Genomic DNA, 14,350 nt, shown 5'->3' with positions numbered 1-14,350 from the left:
GGAACAGAGCTGCTAGGAACATTCTCGTGCAAGTCTCTCAGTAGACAGAACACTCACTGCTTTTAGGCTTGTGCCTGGGAGTGGAATTGCAGGGTCATGGGCGAGGTGGATGCTTAGCTTTAACAGACCCTGCTGGTCCTCCCACCTGGAGCTCATCTTAGAAACACCTTCCCTGCCCACTTCAGCTTTCTCTCCAGAAGATCCATCTTCCAGCTCCACACTGAGCTGGTAACAGGAATTAGGAGACAGCCTAGCTCAGGACACCTAACCTTCTGACTCAGAGGTTTGGGGCAGGAGGGACATGGAGAGGATGGAGAGGGAAGAGGACCCACTCTCCTTTTCACTCAGCCTCTTTCTTTATCTCTTGGATTCTCCCATTTGCTAAGTTACTGAGACAAAAGTTTGGGGTTCATTTGAGGGGGTGGGGGAGATGTCTCCCAGACTTAACTCATCAGCATACCACCTTTGTGATTTTTGCCACATTTGTTAATTTTTCTTTGAATTGAATTGCTTTTTTTTTTCTTTTAAATGAAAACTATTTACTTAAGAAGGTAACTTACCTGAGACTGTAAGTCAATATATGCCATGTGCTCAGTCGTGTCCCACTTTGCAACCCCATGGACTATGGCCCATCAGACTCCTCTTTCCATGGGATTCTCCAGGCAAGAATACTGGAATGGGTTGCCATTTCCTCCTCCAGGGGATCTTCCCCACCCAACCTGAATCTCTTGTGTCCCCTGCACTGACCGGCAGGCGGATTCTTTACCCTCTGAACCACTGTATGCCTCTGAAATCAATACAACTCTCCCTAAAGAGAGGCTGATGATTATAAACACTAAAAATAAAACAACCCAAAGTTGATCAGTTCCAGCCAGATACAGTTAATGTCCAGGGACTATGAGCCTGAGCCTCTCTCCGTACCTGTAAGGTACCGATTCCACGCCTCTGGTCTTGGTATGATGGCGATGGGGACATCTCATGAATCTTATGGGTGGTCCCCACAAGGACATTCCTGCATTGTGATTCTGCTGGAGCTTCCACTCCTAAGCGAAGTCGTCTGTTAGGTTCAGCAAAGCCCTCAGACTTTCCGGGGAAGTGTTTGTAGCCCTTGGGGCCCTGCCAAGGTTAAGCGGAGAGAATGGTCCTGGGGAAATTCACTCGCCGTGTCATCTGCTTCCAGGCACTGACGCGAAGCCCTGTCTCACGGAGGGTAAGCAGGCTCTCCCCAGGGCGGCTGCTGTTAGGGAGGTGGTGATGTGCCGGAATCGGGGGTTTCCCCAGCAGACCCACCTGGGTTCCAAGCTCAGCTCTCCGCTCACTGTGTGTCTCGAGTGTCCGACTTCTCCTCTTTGGGTCTCAATTTGCTCTACTATAAATGGGAGTCCTCACTCCAATCTCCTCAGGTGGTGAGACTGATCAGAATAGATAATGCACAAAATACAACAGGCAGATATTTGATAGACAAAAAGCATTATTGTGGTTCTTCTTTCTTAAGGAACCCATGGGCTGCGTTTAAACTTCTGCAGAGCTGATTGTTCCTCTCAGAGACTCATAATCATCCCAAATCTTCGACTCAGAAAGCCCTTCACCGTCCAACCTCAGTTCCATCCCAGATATCTGCTTTCCCACAGCCCAGGCCACAGATGTTCACAAACCTGGGTGAGAATCTGGCAATAGCTCTAACACAGGTAAAACTTTTTTAAATTGAAAGTTGTTGTTGTTTAGTTGCTAAGTCATGTCCTATTCCTTGTGACCCCACGGACCGTAGCCCACCAGGGTCCTCTGTTCGAGGGATTTCCCAGGCAAGAATACTGGAGTGGGTTGCCATTTCCTTCTCCAGCAGATCTTCCAGACCTCAGGATCAAACCTGCATCCCCTGCTTGGCAGGAGGATTCTCTACCACTGAGCCGTCTGGGGGATTGAAAATGGCAACAACATAACTCAAACGGACTTCCTAAAGAGAATCTTTTCTCTTGGCTCACAGCCATCTAAATCTGTAAGCGCTTGCTTCAGGTATGGTTTGATCCAGGCTGAAACAAAAAGCATCAGATCTTAGTTTCTCGCCTCTCTACCTTAACTGGTCTTTGGCTGCCTGACGTTAACAAGACATCCCCAAGAGCCCAGTCTCATTTCTCCTACTTGTCCCAATCCACAAGAAACCAGAACCTCCCTCTCCCAGCCAGTCTCGTTGACTCTAATTAGATTATCTGCCTGCTCCCGAACCAGTCACTGTGGTAGGAGAGGGAGACAGCTATGCTGATCGGCTTAGTCTAGTCGAGACTCGTCTTTGGAGCTGAATGTGGGGTTAACCCTACTCAGACCACATTGGCTAGAGGAGATGTGGGTTCTGCAGGGTGTTGAAGCCAGAGGAAGCGGGCAGGGGTCAAAGGATGCTGCAGTTGCATTAACCAATGTCTTAAAAACTTTCTTCAAGAAACAACAGATTTTCCATTAGAAACCTGGTAATATAACAGAATTGAAGGAGTCTCCTTCTCTCCCTCTCTCCTCTCTAACTTGTTCTGCCGTGTTGCCTGAAAATAACAAGGTTGGAGTCAGAGTGATGAATGGGGCAGGATTGACTCGGCACTAATTTTGCCTGGAAGCCATAGCTATTTTGGGCTCCTGCTGAGCCCTGGTTTAGCTTAGCTGGTTAGAGAGCAGGGCTCATGAGGTCAAGGGTATAAAAAGGAACAGAAACGTGGGCCTGGAGGCAGGAGTCCTGGGGCCAGATCTTCAAACAGGTCACTCACCTCGCCCCAGGCTACTGCCTCCCCATCCCCCATGAGGGGTCCTGTCCTCCTGTGCCCACCTTCTTCACCAGGCACTCCTACACATCTCTCAGGTCACAGCCTGATTTCTCACTTCAAAACTAGGTTGTAAGTCCCTCCATGTACTTCGGTAGCCCTGGGGTTCTGGGTTCAAGGCGCAGTTCTTGCAGTTTCTCAGTGAACAGCTTGGGCCAAGTTTTTCAGCCTCACTGCACCTCAGTTTTGTCATCAGTCAAATGGGGAGGATGTGAATAGTGCCTGCCTCATGGGGTTGTTGTGGTAATTACCTGGGGTGATTTTTGCAAGAGGTTTCCCTGATGACTCAGTGGTAAAGAATCCACCTGGTCAATGCAGGAAACACAGGTTTGATCCTTGATCCAGGAAGATCCCCTGGAGAAAGAAATGGTGACCCACTCCAGTATTCTTGCCTGGAAATCCCCATGGACAGAGGAGCCTGGTGTGCTACAGTTCATGGGGTCACAGAGTCGGGTATAACTTGGCAACTGAGCAACGATTTTTGTAAGCATTTAACACATGGCCAGCCTCAGTAAACGCTAGCTTAAATGAATGATGGTTCTGAAAATCACACAGAATATCAAGCTAGCAAAATCAAGCTTCTGCTCCCTATCGTTTAAAATACACAGAACCAGAGTTTCATTTCATTCTCTCCTCTACCTCACCATCTAGAACTGTGCCTGGCTTAGTCAGATGCTCAATAGACTATGTTGAACAAATGTCCCAGTTCAGTGTGTTCTGGGGAATTCCCCTAGTTCTGTTGAGAGCCCAGAATTGCACAATTAAGTTATCCACAGGTCTCAAGAGCAACGTCAAGTTTGCAAGGCCAGCGTGAACTGGGGGTGGGAGGCTTCCTTGTGCAACAGTTTGAGCTGCTAAAAATTACTTCCCTTCTTTGAAATTCCATTTTCTACTCTCTCCGGTTCCCACCCACCCAGAGCCTTGAAATTCTGGAAGACCCCCCACTAACATGCAAATATCTGTGCATAAATTCATTATCACCCTGGTGTCACTGGCTTTGAAGAATTAATTAGAAGAGCAGCCTGGGGAGGGGAGCAAGACAGTGGGCTGATGGACTTTGTGGAGTCGGGGATGAAGGAATGGAAAAGCTGTCAAGAGGCAACCTCCCTGGGTGAGAGGAGAGGCAGCCCAGACCTTAGGTTCTGCCCAGACCTTGACCTGTAGCAACTCTGTATAAACTTGGTTGGCAGCAGTGCTAGCAGTAAATAAATAAAATGCCCCAAACAAGACCCTTCTGTTTGAGTGGCCCATCAAAGATCCGAGGGAGGTTATTTCACTTGGCAGCTTCCCCCGTGGGTGGCCAAGGAGCCGAACATGGAGGCTGTTCTCCTTGGGCCTTCTTGTGCTAGGAGGAGAGAATAAATTCCACAGGACCTGCGGTGGATGACTTACTTTTCTCTCCCTAAAGACATTCTCAAATTTGTGTGGTAGAGCGTTCTTTGGCCAAAGAAAATGTCCTAGGAGTAAGGGTGTGTGTGTGTGTATGTGTATGCTTAACCTGGTTAAGAAACTTGCTCAGGATCAGGGTAGGCTCGGCAGCTCTGAGCCCAACACTGTGCTTTGTGCTCACAACACACCGGGGAGGCAGAAGATGAGGCTGACAGTGATAACACAGGTGATGTGATAATGACAGAGATGATGGCAGCCAAGATGTTGATGACGACGACCATGACGGTGAGGATGGTGATGATGGCGGTGATGGTTCTGATGGTGGTGGGAGCAAAAAGTCTACTGAGCACATACCGTGAACCCAGCCCTCTTTGAAGTGCTTCCATTTATTTTACTAATTCATTGCATCCTCACAACCTCCTTGTGAGAAAGGGTCTATAATCGAATCCATCGTTGGCTAGTTGTGTGATACTAGGCAAGGTAGTTCATCTTTCAGAGCCTCAGTTTCTGCATCTGTACAATGGGGAGAAAAATAGCATTTCTCTGTAATGTAGTCAATGCAGTTTGACATAAGTGGATAGGAGATAAAAGTGACTTTTATAGTTCCTCATTTTGAAACCACTGGGTGTCATTTTGGGGGACTCTGAAGAACTCTGGTACCACAGTCCTTCATGTCCCAGTGCAGAAAGAATTCAGTGAGAGGCAAAGTGATAGATAAGAAGTGATTTATTAGAATAGGACATTTGTGAGGCTTACAAGCAGGTGGGTGACGGGGCGCCGTGCCCCAAGAACTTACTGGGCTAAGGTTTTGTAGTCAAAGGAAAAGTGGGGAGGGGGAGAAGAGCTTCTTTATCTTTCTTGAGTAGACATCATGCTTCCACCATTGGTTCCTCCTCCAGGTTGAGGAGGTGAGTTTCCTTGTCCCTACAATGGCAATCTAATTATTGTTTTTTATGTGTGCAGAGGGGCTTCCCAGGTGGTACAGTGGTAAAGAATCGGCATGCCAATGCAGGAGGTGCCAGAGACATGGATCGATCCCTGGGTTGGGAAGATCCCCTGGAGGAGGAAATGGCAACCCACTCCAGTATTCTTGCCTGGAAAATCCAATGGACAGAGAGACCCGGCAGGCTGTAGTCCACGGGGGTTGCAAGAGTCAGACACAACTTAGCAACTCAGCAATAGCTAATCTGTGCAGAGAGCTTGTCCTAACTCACTGAGCTCGCTGGGCAGGATGTGCGTCTCACGCCACCGTCGTTTTGTCGTTTGGGGGCATGTCTCGTGCTTCTTGTGGTTTTGTCGCTCAGCAAGCCTGCTTGGCTTTGCAGTTAAGCAAACCTGCTTTCCTGAGCGATCATTAACTTACAGGGGTCTCCCATGTTTTTTTCTACTTACAATCCCCTAGTGAGATTAACTATTTAATCACCTATTTTGTCCCTTTACTCTCTCTGCATCAATTTGACTCTCCTGCCAACTCTGTGAAGAAGGAGCTACTATGATGACACCAGTGTTACAGTGGGCAACTTCTCCCAGTTAGGAGTGGCTGAGCTGGGGTTCAAAGCCAGGTGTAGACTCTCAGTCCCGTTGGCCTGCAGAAGCTGTCTTACTTGTTTCTGCAGGGCTGTTTCTGATCCACCAGATTCCTGGGCTGAGGCTGGGCTCGGGGGCCCACAGGAGCCCAGATTGGCTCCAGAACAAGCTGGGCTCGGTCAGCTCCCAGCGAGGTCACACTTGGGGTGGCCTGGAGCTGCCCACAGGGTGGGGTTCGGACAAAGAGGCTGGAGCTCTTGGGTCCATGGCATGAGTCATCTGTTACCCACACTAGTCTGGATGCCAGAGAAACAAACTGTTCACCTCTCTTCCCTCCCACATGAGGAGGCCACCGAGCTGCAGCGGTGATGCTTCTTGGCTGGAAATTGATGAATCTACAGAGTTTCTCCAGCTCTGCAAACCCCCAGAGATATTCAGCTCTCCTGAGCCTCACCGTCCGCTATGGCAGCCACTGAACCAAGATGTGCTGTACGGGTGAAATGCACGCCGGAGTTTGAAGTCTTAGTGTTAAAAAACAAAGACAAAACCCAGAATATAAAATATCTCATTGATAAATTATGTTATATTTATGTTGAGAGGACTATATTTTAGACATATTGGTTGAACTAATTTCACCTGTTTCTTTTTACCTTTTTTAATTGTGGTTTCTAGAACATTTTAAGCTATGCATACAGCTCACATTATACTTCTCTGCTCGAGAGCGTGTAGTCAACCGGGGCCACTTAACAGCTTGGTTAAGTTTCAGCCCTCGAGTCAGAGACCTGATTTCAAACCCCCACTTGGCCCCTGAGCACCTGTGTGACCTTGAGTGAGTCATTGCCCCTCTCTGGGCCTCAGTTTCCTCACCTGTAAAGTTAATAAGAATCCCTGCCTCGTAGGGTTGTTTCGCGGGTAAATGAGAGGTGTTGTGGACAACGGTGAGTAAAATGCCTGCTATGAAGTGAGTATTTCATAGCTAAGAGCTGTTAACATTGTTCGTTGTAGCTGATGTCAGCTAACCCCGTTTAGCCCAAACCTCTCCAGACCCAGAGGTCTGTCTTCTTATTTGTGTCTGTATTTTGTTTCTTGAACAAGCTTCATGATTTTAAATAATTTTTTCACTGAATTAAAAGTAAGTATTAGAGCAATAATTGATGAAAAATTCTTCTTGTCTTGAGAATGAATGGACTCTGACATTGAGTCAATCCAATTCCGGCCCCAAAAAAGAAAAAGCACAGAGTTGTACCATTTTTTGTGGATTAAAGTATAATTTGGGGGCTGTGGAAATCCCAAGAGATCCCATGGACTCCCTGTAGTGCCTTTGGGGAGCTTTAAGAACTATGTGGGCGAGAAGGGCCATAGTATCTTTCAATCTCCTCACCCTTATGGACAGGGGAATAGATGACCAGAGAGTTTAGGCAACCTGTTCAGTGTCACACAGCAAGTAGGTAGCAGGTCATCCGGCTCCAGGGTCTGTGCCTGGAGCTGCTTGCTTTACTGCAGCAGCAGATCCAGTCGTCACAATAATCCTATCATTATTCCTTTTTAAAGATGAGGAAAGAGGACCAGAGAGGTTAAGTCACGTGTCTACCATCACACAGCTGCAAGTGGCAGGAGTGAAATTCAATACCTGCTATGTCAAGAGCGTCCTCCCCCAAAGTCACCTCCACCTGGAACCTCAGGGCCTCATTTGGAAATGTGTCACTGGTTAAGATGAGGCCACATGGGATTCAAGTGAGGCCCTAATTCGATGACCGAAGAGAAAACTGGGCTTCCCTGATGGCTCAGTGGTAAAGAATCTGCCTGCCAATGCAACAGACGTGGGTTTGATCCCTGATCCAGGAAGATCCCACATGCCATGGAGCAACTAAGCCTGTGCCCCACAATGGTGCACGTACAGATCTGAGTCTGTGCTCTAGATCTCAGGAGCTGCAGCTACGGAGCCCCTGTGCCTAGAGCCTACCACACTCAGCAACAAAGAAGCCACCACAGTGAGAAGCTCCCACACTGCAACTGGAGAGTAGTCCCCGTTTGCGCCAACTAGAGAAAAACTCATACAGCAACAAAGACCCAGCACAGCCAGAAATAAAAATAAATAATAATAATAAATAATTAAAAAAAAAACAAACACAGAGAGAATGAATGCATTTGAAGATGGCAACAGAGATTGGAGTATTGCCTCTATCATATAAAGAATGCCAGAGAGGGCCAGCAACCACCAGGAGCTAGGACAGAGGCATGGAACGGATTCTTCCTCAGAACCTCCACAAGGAACTAATCCTGCCTCCTGCTGACTCCTTGATTTGGAACGTCTGGTCTCCAGAACTCCGAGAGCCTAAATTCCTATTGTTTAAGCATCTCCCACTCCAGTTTTGGCAATTTGTTATAGCCGCCGTAGGAAACAAACGCACCAGGCATGACATGCTTGCTGCCCCTTTGCTGTGAAAGCCCTGGCTTGTTCTGGGGAGCCGTGGAGATGGGCCCTCCTCCATGTCCCCAGACCCTCCCACCAGCCCGCGGCAGCTGCTGTTCCTCCAAGTGGCTCCACAGGCTCTGGGCTGTGAGAAAGGCTGGCTGTGGTGCAACTGTGCCATTCCGTCTGCTCCTTGCATCGTGAGCTCTTGCAAATGACTGTTTCCACTCGAAAAGAGGCTCCAGAGAGCTCTTCAGCCGCTCAGCAGGAGCTGTGGATGCTCTTGAATTAACACGGAGGAGCAGAACCTTCTATGGCTGATGGCCCAGAGGCTCCCCTTTGTCCTGTCCCTTGGTCAGACCTGGGAGGGATCACGGTGCCTCTTGGTAGCTCCCACAAGGGCAGTCACAGTTGAGGTCAGGTCAGAGTTGCCTGCGTTCAGCACATCTGCTGAGAAGGGGGTCAAGGGATGCTGAATTAGGCTCCACAGTTTCCAGGGGTCAGCAGCCTTCTGACTCCTGTGGTACAGGGACCTGCAGGGGCCTCTTACCCAACCAGGCAGCCTGTCAACGGCCAGCACATGCACAGTGGACCTCTGTTCAGTCCAATCAGAAGGGCAGGAGGCCACTGAGGAGTAACCAGCTCTGTCTCACTCGTGTGTGTGTGGGTGTGTGTGTGTGTGTGTATGTGTGTGTGGTGGGGACTCTTTGGGATTCAAACACCCTTGCCTTGCTGGGTGGTTTGATGTAAAGTCACCTCTCCTTCTGATTTCCGCCTTATCTGGGACTATTGTCCCCAAAGCCTATTAAATGTATCTATCCAACCAATCAGAGAAGGCAATGGCACCCCACTCCAGTACTCTTGCTTGGAAAATCCCATGGATGGAGGAGCCTGGTAGGCTGCAGTCCATGGGGTCACTAGGAGTCAGACATGACTAAGCAACTTCACTTTCACTTTTCACTTTCATGCAGTGGAGAAGGAAATGGCAACCCACTCCAGTGTTCTTGCCTGGAGAATCCCAGGGATGGGGGAGCCTGGTGGGCTGCCGTCTATGGGGTCGAACAGAGTCAGACACCACTGAAGCGACTTAGCAGCAGCAGCAGCAGCATCCAACCAATATTTATTGAGCTCAGGCTCTTTCTACAGAATTCCCAGGTGAAGCTGGTGATAAAGAATCTGCCTGCCAATGCAGGAGGTGGAGGACACTTGGATTCGATCCCTGGGTCTGGAAGATGCCCTGGAGGGATCTGAAATGGCAACCCACTCCAGTACTCTTGCCTGGAAAATCCCATGGACAGAGAAGCCTGGCGGACTGCAGTCCATGGAGTCCTCAGGCTGGATATGACTGAGCCCATGCAGGACAGCAAGCACTTTACAGCATTACCTCATTTAACCTTTACAAAAATCGTGTCCTGTATTACTGTCATGGTCCCCATTTACAAATGGCAAAATGAACCCCAGCCACTTGCCTGAGTTCACAGAGCTGGTAAGTGGCCAAGAGGGATCTGGATGCTGGTAGGTCCTGCACCTAAATCCACACTCCTTACCATGTTAATCTTGGCTGACTTTCTGCTTTTCAACCACATTCCCTCCCCCATGTGTGTAGATCTGGATCTATTGTTAAAGAAAAATCAGAGCTGGAGAGTAGCTGAAGTGGAAAAAGTAGATTTTATTCAGGACTATTGCAACAGGAGAAGAGAGACCTCTGGAGAGAACTAGCTCAACTCCGAATACAGCATGGGCAAGTGGGCGTATACAACCAAGCAATAAGGTTGGCCAGACATAGGGGGGTGATCAATGGATGGAAAATTACAAAATTACAGAAAGGAAAAGAACTGGGGAGGATTCTGACTGAAGCAACCTAACAGGATTGAAGGCAGTGCTGGAGGCAGGTCAGGTGATCTGACATTACCTGGGGAATGGTGGAGGGTGAGAAACCCAATTAGAGCAGATATCAGATCAGATCAGATCAGTCGCTCAGTCATGTCCGACTCTTTGCGACCCCATGAATCGCAGCACGCCAGGCCTCCCTGTCCATCACCAACTCCTGGAGTTCACCCAGACTCACGTCCATTGAGTCAGTGATGCCATCCAGCCATCTCATTCTCTGTCGTCCCCTTCTCCTCCTGCCCCCAATCCCTCCCAGCATCAGAGTCTTTTCCAATGAGTCAACTCTTTGCATGAGGTGGCCAAAGTACTGGAGTTTCAGCTTTAGCATCATTCCTTCCAAAGAAATCCCAGGACTGATCTCCTTTAGAATGGACTGGTTGGATCTCCTTGCAGTCCAAGGGATTCTCAAGAGTCTTCTCCAACACCACAGTTCAAAAGCATGAATGGAGGATGGGAACTCTGCTAAACTGACTTTGAAGGAGCCTCACTAAAATTGGTCAGTGCAAAGATACCTCCCCTTCAAGGATCACAGGGTGATCAGCCTCCATGAATCAAATGTGGTCTACTGGAGAAGGAAATAGCAACCCACTCCAGTACTCTTGCCTGGAGAACCCCATGGACAGTATGAAAAGGCAAAAAGATATGACAAGGGAAGATGAGCACCCCCTGGATGTCCAGTGTGCTACTGGGGAAGAGCAGAGGGCAACTGCTAGTAGCTCGTGTAAGAATGAAATAGCTGGGCCAAAGCAGAAGTGACGTTCAGCTGTGGATGTGTCTGGTGGTAAAAGGAAAGTCCGATGCTGTAAAGAACAATATTGCTTAGGAATCTGGAATGTTTGGTCCATAAATCAAGGTAAATTGGATGGATGTGAGAGTTGGTCTATAGAGAAGACTGAACACCAAAGAACTGATGTTTTTGAACTGTGGTGCTGGAGAAGACTCTTGAGCATCCCTCGTGCTACAAGAAGATCAAACCAGTCAATCCTAAGGGAAATCAACCCTGAACAGTCATTGGAAGGACTGTTGCTGAAGCTGAAGCTCCAATACTTTGGCCCCCTGATGCAAAGAGCCAACTCATTGGAAAAGACCCTGACACTGGGGAAAGACTGAAGGCAAAAGGAGAAGTGGGTGGCAGAGGATGAGATGGTTAGATAGCATCACCATCTCAATGGATATGAATTTGAGCAAATTCCTGGAGATAGCAGAGAACAGAGGAGCCTGGCGTGCTGCAGTCCACAGAGTCACAAAGAGTCAGACACGAATTAGCGATTAAACAACAACAATAAGAGACATCTGTCTGGGGAGGCCTTACAAATAGCTGTGAAAAGAAGAGAAGTGAAAAGCAAAGGAGAAAAGAAAAGATATAAACATCTGAATGCAGAGTTCCAAAGAATAGCAAGAAGAGATAAGAAAGCCTTCTTCAGCGATCAATGCAAAGAAATACAGGAAAACAACAAAATGGGAAAGACTAGAGATCTCTTCAAGAAAATCAGAGATACCAAAGGAACATTTCATGCAAAGATGGGCTCGATAAAGGACAGAAATGGTATGGACCTAACAGAAGCAGAAGATATTAAGAAGAGATGGCAAGAATACACAGAAGAACTGTACAAAAAAGAGCTTCGTGACCCAGATAATCACGATGGTGCGATCACTGACCTAGAGCCAGACATCCTGGAATGTGAAGTCAAGTGGGCCTTAGAAAGCATCACTACGAACAAAGCTAGTGGAGGTGATAGAATTCCAGTTGAGCTATTCCTAATCCTGAAAGATGATGCTGTGAAAGTGCTGCACTCAATATGCCAGCAAATTTGGAAAACTCAGCAGTGGCCACAGGACTGGAAAAGGTCAGTTTTCATTCCAATCCCAAAGAAAGGCAATGCCAAAGAACGCTCAAACTACCGCACAATTGCACTCATCTCACACGCTAGTAAAGTAATGCTCAAAATTCTCCAAGCCAGGCTTCAGCAGTATGTGAACCGTGAACTTCCTGATGTTCAAGCTGGTTTTAGAAAAGGCAGAGGAACCAGAGATCAAATTGCCAACATCTGCTGGATCATGGAAAAAGCAAGAGAGTTCCAGAAAAACATCTATGCCTGCTTTATTGACTATGCCAAAGCCTTTGACTGTGTGGATCACAATAAACTGTGGAAAATTCTGAAAGAGATGGGAATACCAGACCACCTGACCTGCCTCTTGAGAAATTTGTATGCAGGTCAGGAAGCAACAGTTAGAACTGGACATGGAACAACAGACTGGTTCCAAATAGGAAAAGGAGTACGTCAAGGCTGTATATTGTCACCCTCTTATTTAACTTATATGCAGAGTACATCATGAGAAACGCTGGACTGGAAGAAACACAAGCTGGAGTCAGGATTGCCGGGAGAAATATCAGTAACCTCAGATATGCAGATGACACCACCCTTATGGCAGAAAGTGAAGAGGAACTAAAAAGCCTCTTGATAAAGGTGAAAGTGTAGAGTGAAAAAGTGGGCTTAAAGCTCAACATTCAGAAAACGAAGATCATGGCATCCATTCCCATCACTTCATGGGAAATAGATGGGGAAACAGTGGAAACAGTGTCAGACTTTATTTTTCTGGACTCCAAAATCACTGCAGATGGTGACTGCAGCCATGAAATTAAAAGACGCTTACTCCTTGGAAGGAAAGTTATGACCAACCTAGATAGCATATTCAAAAGCAGAGACATTACTTTGCCAACAAAGGTTTGTCTAGTCAAGGCTATGGTTTTTCCTGTGGTCATATATGGATGTGAGAGTTGGACTGTGAAGAAGGCTGAGCATCGAAGAATTGATGCTTTTGAACTGTGGTGTTGGAGAAGACTCTTGAGAGTCCCTTGGACTGCAAGGAGATCCAACCAGTCCATTCTGAAGGAGATCAGCCCTGGGATTTCTTTGGAAGGAATGATGCTAAAGCTGAAACTTTAGTACTTTGGCCACCTCATGCGTAGAGTTGACTCATTGGAAAAGACTCTGATGCTGGGAGGGATTGGGGGCAGGAGGAGAAGGGGACGACAGAGGATGAGATGGCTGGATGGCATAACTGACTCAATGGATGTGAGTCTCAGTGAACTCCGGGAGTTGGTGATGACAGGGAGGCCTGGCGTGCTGCGATTCATGGGGTCGCAAAGAGTCGGACATGACTGAGCAACTGATCTGATCTGATGTGAAAAAGAGTTCAGGGGAGTCTGTGCAGAGTTTGGTGAAGGAGGAAATTATTGTCACTATTCCCCATCCCATCCTTAAAGAATATTTAAGGCTGCAAGTGCCTTAAATGGAATGTGATAATTAAGAGAGTGAGCCCTGGCAACAGATATTTCTAGGCTTAAATCCCAGCTCAGCGTGCATGCGTGCTTTGTTGCTCCATAATGTCCTACTCCTTGCAATCCCATGGACTGTAGCCCGCAAGGCTCCTCTGTCCATGGGATTCTCCAGGCTAGAATACTGGAATGGGTAGCCATTCCCTTCTCCAGGGGATCTTCCCGACCCAAGGATCGAACTTGGTTCTCCTGCATTGCAGGCGGATTCTTTACTGACTGAGCCACCAGGGAAGCCCATAAATCCTAGTTCTACCACACGCTAGCTGAGTTTCCTTACATGGAAAACGGAGACAGTCATGGGCCTCAATCTGTGGGCCGGGTGAGGTGATGTGGGAACAGCCTGGCACATGGTGCAAACCTGCATGGTGGCCAGAGTCCGAATGCCGGACAGTGCCCTCCAAGCCGCAGAAGCCGGTGGCCGTCGGTATCAGTCGTGCCGCCATGGTCTGCTCATGCCACAGAACGCCTTTGAGCCTCTCAAACGTTGCACGCCAGGCACTGGGGAAAGAGCCAGGGATGCAGAGGTGCGGGAGACAGCGTCAGCGCTTGTTTCAGGTGGGCGTTGAAAGGCGGAGAGTTCCTGAGCTGAGCTTGCGTGTGTGTATCTTCGTGTGTGTGCCAGTGGTTCTCAAGTGGGGGCGATTTTGCCCTGCAGGAGACACTTGGCAAACTCCGGGAGCTGGTGATGGACAGGGAAGCCTGGTGTGCTGCAGTCCGTGGGGTCACAAAGACACGACTGAGCGACTGAAGATGTTTTTGATCATCTCAACTGGTGGAAGGATGCTGGTAGGCAGAAGCCAGGGATGCTTCTGCGGTGTACAGAGCAGCCCCCCTCAACAATAAATCACGCAGCCCCAAATGTCAGTGGGGCTGAGGTTGAGAAATGCCGGGCACATGCACAAGAGAGTTCAGTGAGCCCTTTTATCCCCTCTGCAGAGAGACCCAGGGCTCCCTGGGACTGGGAGGAAATGCAGGCCTAGAGCATCT

General features: G+C 48.3%; 1 protein-coding gene across 6 annotated transcripts in view; it reads left to right on the top strand.

The window, feature by feature from the left end:
- The window catches only part of WSCD2 (WSC domain containing 2), a 115,416-nt gene that overhangs the window by 30,020 nt on the left and 71,046 nt on the right, over window positions 1-14,350 (top strand). For 3 of the 6 annotated variants that reach the window (XM_070769740.1, XM_070769737.1, XM_070769739.1), the window contains exon 2: window positions 1,496-1,688. The exons of the other annotated variants lie outside the window; for them this stretch is intronic. The gene's annotated coding sequence lies outside the window, so the exon portion shown is untranslated. The remainder of the gene's footprint in view (window positions 1-1,495; window positions 1,689-14,350) is intronic. 6 annotated transcript variants of the gene reach the window in all.

This window comes from Bos indicus, chromosome 17, assembly GCF_029378745.1.
Source record: "Bos indicus isolate NIAB-ARS_2022 breed Sahiwal x Tharparkar chromosome 17, NIAB-ARS_B.indTharparkar_mat_pri_1.0, whole genome shotgun sequence".
Lineage (NCBI taxonomy): Eukaryota > Metazoa > Chordata > Mammalia > Artiodactyla > Bovidae > Bos > Bos indicus.
Note: the sequence above shows the minus strand (reverse complement) of the source record. Positions and strands in the feature narration are given on the sequence as shown.